The sequence below is a fragment of the Dipodomys merriami genome, unplaced genomic scaffold (genome assembly GCF_024711535.1).
Source record: "Dipodomys merriami isolate MVZ:Mamm:240054 unplaced genomic scaffold, mDipMer1.0.p SCAF_227, whole genome shotgun sequence".
Classification (NCBI taxonomy): domain Eukaryota; kingdom Metazoa; phylum Chordata; class Mammalia; order Rodentia; family Heteromyidae; genus Dipodomys; species Dipodomys merriami.
This window is the reverse complement of record NW_027203682.1, coordinates 1,510,001-1,518,189: the sequence shown is the minus strand read 5'-3', so window position 1 is coordinate 1,518,189 and position 8,189 is coordinate 1,510,001. Positions and strand designations below refer to the sequence as shown.

The 8,189-nt window shown below is 47.3% G+C and overlaps 1 long non-coding RNA gene across 1 annotated transcript; it reads left to right on the top strand.

Moving 5' to 3' along the window:
* The first annotated feature begins 912 nt into the window (after positions 1–912).
* LOC138835076 (uncharacterized) lies at positions 913–4,729 on the top strand. The gene is made up of 3 exons (XR_011374417.1): positions 913–1,773; positions 2,800–2,893; positions 4,213–4,729. It is a non-coding gene; the product is annotated as an uncharacterized lncRNA (long non-coding RNA).
* The last annotated feature ends 3,460 nt before the right edge of the window (positions 4,730–8,189 follow it).

Here is an 8,189-nt window from a genome sequence, read left to right as displayed (position 1 = left end):
TCTCTCTCTCTCTCTCTCTCTCTCTCTGTGTGTGTGTGTGTGTATGAGAGAGAGAGAGAGAGAGAGAGAGAGAGAGAGAGGGAGGGAAGGAGGGAGGGAGGGAGATATCGATCATCTTTCTCCTCGTACAGCCTGACTGTGCTCAGATCAGTGATCAGTTGGCAAATTGCAGGTGCTGCATGGTGAGTCTTTTGTGACCGGTTTAGATGTGTGTGTGTGTGTGTGTGTGTGTGTGTGTGTGTGTGTGTGTGTGTATGTGTGTGTGTGTGTGTTTGTGTGCGTGTGTGTGTTTGTGTGTGTTGGGAGATTAGGAGATGAGAAAAATGAAAGTATATTTAAGTCATCATGTCTAAAAAGAGCAAAAGCAGTTTATTTGTGTGTATGTGTGTATTTGTTGTTCTTTTTTCATAATGCCCAGTATGAGCTCAGCCACAATTTTTGTTTTCTCCTTCACCATTTCATGGCTCCTTTGGGGAAGGTTTCAGTATATGTTCCTTTCCACCTCTTTCCACCTCCCTCTTCCACTTTCTTGCAGCCACAGTAGCTGCTGGACCTGCATGGACTCCCTAGGAGGCCTGTGTGAACCACAGAACAGAGTGGACACCTGTCCTGTCTTCAGCCAGAAGTCTCGTGAGACCAGTGTGACCACAGCCACACTCTTCCAGCCAGACACTCTGCTCTCATGTGTATAGTTGGAGCTAATTCAAGGGTTGGGAATGTGCCTGCCAAACATAATTAAGGAATGAGATGGGTGGGAGTAGGGCAAGGGCTGTGAAGCTAGGAGTGTCTGGGGAGTGGTGAACGGTGTAACAAGGCAGATGGTTCACCACAACCAAGGATGAGAGGAGAACCTTACCCACGACATTGATGGTGTCTATGGGCATCTGGGCAGAGGGCTCTGGGCCCCCTCTGGTGGCGTGGATTCCCTCCTGGGGCAGTGCATCCATGTGTAGTCCTCCCTAGAGTCCTGCAGTCTCCAATTTGTGTCCCACCTGGGCCGTTTCCAGCTGGACAGTGGTAGGCAAGTTTCCCCTCCTGGAGCCTGTTCGGTATCATACCGTGGCAGTTAGCTAGAGCTCTCTGATTGCCAGTTTCTATAACCTGCTGTAGGCTGTCTGGAAGGAAAAGGGGACCACTGATTTTGGAACCCTTTAAATTTGATTGGGACAAGTGATATGCCACCTTTTCCAGGTTTTTTTTTTTCTTGAAGCTGGCAATTTCCACTAATGCCTGGGTTCATGGGTCAAATTACATGAACCAATTCAGCGGTCAGACAGTGAAGTTCAAAGTGGCACACACAGAGTTCCCAAGCCAGATGGTCTCCTGCTATGAATGTCGTGCCTTGACTGCCTTTCTCTGGCAGGTGCTGATTCTTCTACAGCTCTCTCTAGGGTGACCACCACAGTCAAGGATGTCATGGGGAGCAGAGAGTGACCTCACCATCCCCAGCCTGCCAGCTGTGAGCAGAGATGATTTTCAGCACCTGCAATGGACTGTGGGAGATTTAGAGATCCGGGATGCCTCGAGAATCCTTTCTCTGTAACATGAAACTTGGGGCCAGATATAGTGGACCATCCTGTCTGGCCCCACGGAGAGGAAAGGAGGCCACTTGAGCCAGGGGTTCAGCTCACGGCAACCTCATTCACACCTGAGGGGGCATGGAGTGCCACAGAGTTGGTCCGCCACTGGTCAGAGATCTTTGAGAAGATAGGCATCCCAGTGGCCCCAGAATCCAACGAGCACATCGTGGCTCACATCCTGGGAGCCAAAACAGTTAAGTGTGGTGGCATCAGGAGGGTGGGAAGAGGGACGAGGGAGAACTGTGGGAGAGCTACATCAGGCTTTGCCTCCCCCCGCCCTGCCCCAGGATACTTACATGAATTGAATGGGACTTTTCTATAATATTGTCATAGACAGATGCTCATTTAGTAATCCAACAAAGAGTTACAGTATGTGCCATGCTCAAGGAGGTAAGGGAGTGGGGGTCATAGATGATGAAAGGTTCTGGTGCTGGTTCCACAGCACATGAAGAAACCTTGGTTTGAACTGGATGCTGGGGATTCATGCCTGTCATCCTAGCTACTTAGGAGGCTGAGATGGGAGGATCAAGGCTTAAGGCCCAGACAGGAAAGACTATAAGACTCTTATCTCCAACTAACAACCAAAAAGAAAATGCCAGAAATGGATGTGTACCTCAAGCTGTAGACTGGTCACCTTGAGTAAAAAGGCTCAAGGACAGCACCCGGGCTCTGAATTCAAGGCCAGGAGTGAGACAAAGGAAGGAAACAGAGAGAGAGGAAGGAAGGATGAAGGGAAAAAAAGAGGAAAGGAAGGAAGAAGGGAGCATGCGAGCCTTGGTTTGGAGTCCCTGGATCAAGAAAGCCAACCACTCACAATCTCTGTGGGTAACATTTCAGAGCCTAAAGCCAGTATGTAGGATTAAGCCACTGACCCTTCAGCAACTTCATGACATCCAGGAGCTGTGTGGTCACCAACTGCAGGGGGAAGCAGCCTCAGGAAGGACCTAGGGCTCAGGGGGGGTCACCAGGTTTCAATTATCCCGGCCCCAGCAAGTTTATTTCCTGGACAGATAATAAGAAATTGTCTAAGGGCTAGGGAGGTGTTGGGATGAGGGAAGAGGTAGGAAGATCCAAGGTCAGGTGTTTCAGGACATTGGAGCCATGACCTTTCCTGACACTACAGACCACCAGTTATAGAGTCTTTGACCCAGCCACACTTCTATTAAGAGTCCTGGAACCTTGGGTTCACCATTGACTGCCTGGCTGTTGTCCACTGCAGGATGCCTGTGCAGTACATCCTTGGGGACCGGGACTTTCGTTGGCTCAATCAGAAGATGACACTCCCGGTGTTTATTCCGCCAACATAGACAGAGGTAAGTGGGCCACTGGCACAGGACAGTCAGGGAATGAGGAAGGAGTGGAGACCTGAGTTACTTCGAGACTTCCTGTAGAGGGCACTAGGACCACGTGACTGCCATTCTCAGAGGCAGAGGTGGGTCTCTTTGCTGGCTCAACCTTTAGTCTACATGGCAGATCTGGGATTCAGAAAGGGCTGACTGAAGGTGGGGCAGGCTTGGATAGAGGCTGGTGGGAAAACAAGAGGCACTGGGCTCTGAGCAGGGTTGTTTCTTTGAGGATACTTACAACCTAGGAACATTCCTGGGATGGACCAGCACTTTTCTTCCAGAGAGAGAGGGACCTAGAGCCCCTCCAGTTGGAGTCCCTGGCAGAGAAATCCTTTCATATTCACATCCTGTGGTTGGATAACTGCAACTCACCTTGCTGCCCAGTGTCAATGCAGGAGAATGAGAGATCCTGAGTCTTTGATAAGGTCAGGGGATCCTCAGTATGAGATTGTACTTCAACATCCTAAGTTGGTGCATGGTCAGTCCCATCTAAGACTGCCATGATGTAGGACATAGAATCTAGAGAATCAGAGCCGGATGGGGTCTGTTCTGGGAGTCCTGAGTATTATGTGTGAACTTTGAGCTCCCGTGTACCAACCTGCTTCCCTTTTTGGGTGGGTCTTTGCTAGAAAAAGCTTGAAACTAAGGACTGGGTTTTATCCCTTGTCTTTGATGATCAAAGCTAGTCCTCTACCATTTGAGCCAAAGCTTCACTTCCAACATTTTTGGGTGTTTAATTGTAGAAAAAAAGTTCTAATGGACTTTGTGCCATGGGTGGAATCCAACTGTAGTCTTCAGATATCAGTCTCCTGAGGGGATAGGATGAAAAGGATGGAAAATTATCTTTGGCCAGGTGCCAGTAGCTCATGGCTGCCATCCTAGGTACTTAGAAGCTGAGATCTGAGCATCATGGTTCAAAGCTATCATGGGCAGGAAAGACCCTGAGATTCTTATCTCCAACGGACCACTTGAAAACTGGAAGTGGTGCTGTGGCTCAAGTAGTAGAGTGCTTGCCTTGAGCTGAAGAACTCAAGGACAGCACCCAGGCCCAGAATTCAAGCCCCACAACTGAAAAAAGAAAGAAAGCAAAATGGTGGAGGTGTGTGTGTGGGAGAGGCTTTGTTTGGGAGACCATCTGCTGGCTTCAATGTATAGACATTTTTAAGAACTCCCCGTTTGCCCCAGTTTGAAGCCAGAGCTTCAAGAGGACTTGGACTGTGGCAGGCAGGGAGTGGGCAAATGGATGCAGGGGTGGGATTATTATGTCTGTATTCTCTCCATTGAAGGACGGATTTGGATGCTGGGTGACAAAGTCTGAAGTGAAGGGTTGAAAGAAGATTGTGGCCTGACGAGGTGAAGCCGGAAGCCGCTGGTGGCTCACAACTGTCATCCTAGCTACTCAGAAGGCTGAAATGTGAAGACCATGGTTCCAAGCCAGCTTGGGCAGAAAAGTCTGTGAAACTTGATGTCCAATGGACCACCAGAGAACAGGATTTGGTGCTGTGGCTCAAGTGGGATATTGCTCACCTTCAGCTGAAGGGCTGAGGGACAGCACCCTGGTGCAGAGTTCAAACCCCATGACCAACTACAAAAAAAGAGGGGGCTAAGTTTTCCACATAGCAGTATGTACATTAAGAACTGCCATGTTGGACTATGATACATTCCAGATATGTGAGAGGCTTACTGGTTTTTCTATAGTAGGTCTGATGTCGGTAGTGCCACCTTCTTGAGGGTAGGATGTGATCCTAATTGAGACAGTTCATGGGTCTGTACTCAGGGACTGCCAAAGCCTTGGGCTGTCCGTGTGTGTGTGTGTGTGTGTGTGTGTGTGTGTGTGTGTGTGTGTGTGTGTGTGTGTGTGCATGTGTGTGTATTTCTGTGTCTGTGTCTATGTCTGTGTGTGTGTGTTTGGAGTTAGAGGATCTGGGCCTTGAACTCAGGGTCTAGGTGCTGTTCCTGAGCTTCTGTGATCAAAGCTTTTGCTCTGACACTTGAGCCATAGCTCCACCTCTAGATTTTTGGTGGTTCACTGTAGATAAGAGCCTCACAGTCTTTCCAGAATGGGCTGGCTTTGAACTGTGATCTTCAAACATCAGCCTCCTGAGTAGCATGGAAGACAAACATGAACCACCCCTGCAGGTTGTGTGTGTGTATGTGTGTGTGTGTGTGTGTGTATGTGAGTGTGGAAGTGGGCTGTAACAAGGAGCAGTGGACCCTTTGGTAATTTCTGCGTGCTTTCTGTGGTGGGTACATGGACTTTGTGGCTGAGGTCTGGGGACCTGAAAGGGTGAGATGCTTGATGGGGATTCAGCACTGCTAAATTATAAGACCAAGGGATTTGTATGTCCTGGAGCTGTCTACTTCCTTGGGCCTGGTTGGTGGCAGAAGGAGCTTAGGAGGACCTGGGGGTGGAGCCCACAGGGGGTGGCTCCCCAGGGGGACAAAGAGCATGGCCAGCACTTAGTAAGGATGAGAGCCCTGTTAATATGGAGCACACTTTCATGGTTCAGACTTTGGGTCTTATCATGATGTCTGATGGGTGAGGCCAACCCTATTTTAAATGTTGAGCTGTGATCTTCAGATCTTAGCCTCCTGAGTAGCTAGGATTATTGGCATGAGCCTCTGGCACCAGGGCTTCTGATTCTTTTTGGTATATTAGGGTTTGAATTCAAGGCTTTAGACTTGCTAGTCAGGTCTTCTAACATGCGAGCCAAGACTTTCTGTCTTGGGCATTTCTGAGATAGAGTCTCAATATATGCTCAGGCTGGTCTGCATCGGGATTCCTCACTGTTACCTTTCTGGCCAGACCCTGGTTATAAGAAAATGAATTCACTCTATGTCTATATCGCTTTGCTGGGGTGTCATTTCGAGGAGTGGGGGCAGTGTGAAGAGGAAAGACCCCAGAACTGCCACCTCCTGGGGGACATTTGTTCTTGTGACAGAGCCAAGTCATTGCTGTGTATGACGAGGAAGCCGCCATCAGACTGACCTGGAACAATGCTCAAATGTATGTAGGCTGTTGAAGTATCAAACCCACCCATGTCTGCTTCCCACTCACAAGGGGGTGCAGTGCAGGTGGTCCAGCACTTGCCCTAGGGGATTATAAGTGGATGGTGGTGGTCAGGTGTCGGTGGTTCCTGCACATCATCCTGGCTATTGGGGAGGCTGAGGTCTGATGGACGTGACTCAAAGCCAGCCAGGACAGGAGCGTCTGTGAGATTCTTATCTCCCATAAAGCAACAACCACCCCACAACACACACAAATCCAGATGTGGTGCTGTGGCTCAAGTGGTAGAGCCTCATCCTTGAGTAAAAGAAGCTCAGGGATGACAATCAGGCCCTGAATCCAAGCCCTAGGACTCACAAAAAATAATGAAATAAATGAAGAATGGGCGTCTGTTACCTTACTACCAAAAAGGATGGATTCAGTCTTCTCTCTGGTACTTGTATCCAAAGATAATGGGCTTCTCTTGATGTTCCTCTAAACTTCTCCTTCTCTCCATTATCTTTCCAGGCTTCAGTTGAAGGATAGAATTCAGATCATTCCACTCAATGTGACCTTGTGTACCCTCCCCTGCCCGCCTTCCTTGGGGTGGGGAGCCTGGTTGTACTCACCACAGGGAGGATAAGGAACCAGAGAGATAGAGTAGGTATCCCCAAAACTTACACACACACACACACACACACACACACACACACACACACACACACATACTCACCCAGGCCAATTCAGACTAGCTTTTCCAAAGACACTTCATCTCCTTGGATTAACTGACCTAGGAGAGGAACTTGATCCCCTGTAAATGACTATTTTAACTAGGGCTCGCTACTTGACATGAGATAAAAAGAAGCTCAAAAGAAAGGCTTTGGTGCCCGTCACTGCCACGCCTACTCCGGCGGAGTCTGCTTAGCATGGAACACCTACTTTCAGACCTGAGAATGGGGCTTCACAGAAGCCTACCTCTGAGAATGGACTTCACCGAAGTCTACCTCAGAGAATGGGGCTTCAAAGAGGCCTACCTCCTGGAAAGGCTGGCAAGCCCCTGGGAAAGATGTGTTTCTGTTCCTGTTTTTCTTTTCTTCGCTGTATAGGAGTGCCTATTAATCTTTTACTGTTCCTGCTGTTTGTTCTACTTACTCATGCTCAACGTTCCCTTATTCAGGGCTCTTTCTTGGAAGTGTTGATGACTCCAACATCTGATGAGTGTCGTAAGAATATGACTAACTCACCAGAGTTAAGTGCTACCCTAAAAGCCCCTCTTATGGAGGCTATTAGACAAGTCATAAGTAAATATAAAAGTATTGGGGGTTTCATGACGTCACTTCAGCAGAAGGAATTGTTTGTAAGAGATTTACAAGAAGCTGTCGGCACGGCTAAAACAAAAAGAGTGCAGGGCTATTGGAGACTTCCCTTTAATCCTGAAACATATACAATAGACCCATATAGATATCCTGTAGATAAGAAAGATGTAGAGGGATATTTAGACCAAAAGCTAAATAAGATTCCTAAAAGGTTGGTAGATGGAAGGTGGCAATGACTTATCAAAAGAAAACGGTGGAATCCTCCATTATCTAGAGGACCCCAAAGACTTCCCTCAGATCCATAGCCTTTTACAGGTGTGTATGATAAGGATGGCAACCGTTGGGTAAACTACTTAGGAGAAAGAACTTCCTATTACTCTCTATTTGCTGAGAGACTTGCTAGCTCTAGTGCTTATTATAAAAAAAAAAAAAAAGAAACAAGAAAGATCTTATGAGACAGTTAAGGCCTCTATGAAAAAGAGTAAAAAATTTTGTGAATGGGTTACAGAGAAGACACTATGAGCTTAAATTTGATATATGGCCAGATTTAACTAAGTATACTGAATATCATGATTTTTGGCCACAAATTGGGGACCCTCTAAAGAATGGCAAAGAAGCACAATTGCTTAGAAAAGATTTAAAACACATAAAGTACAAAACTAAACAAAAATAATAATAAAGTACTAGAGTTCATGCCTTTCTGTCCAGCACTTTGCCCATATGCTCTGGTTAATGGTTAATAGGTGATAAACATCAAAACCAATTGTATTTCTTAAAAATAGAGATAAAGCCGAAAACAAGTGCCTATCGTCATAACTCGTCATCCAAAAAACAAGATCAGGCGACCAGCTGGTGACCACCCAAGAACGAAGCCTTGCAACAAGATTGTGTAACTTTTTGCCCTTTCTCATGGAGACTTTTGCTATAAAAGCTTGTTATCCTCTGCAATAAATCACACTCA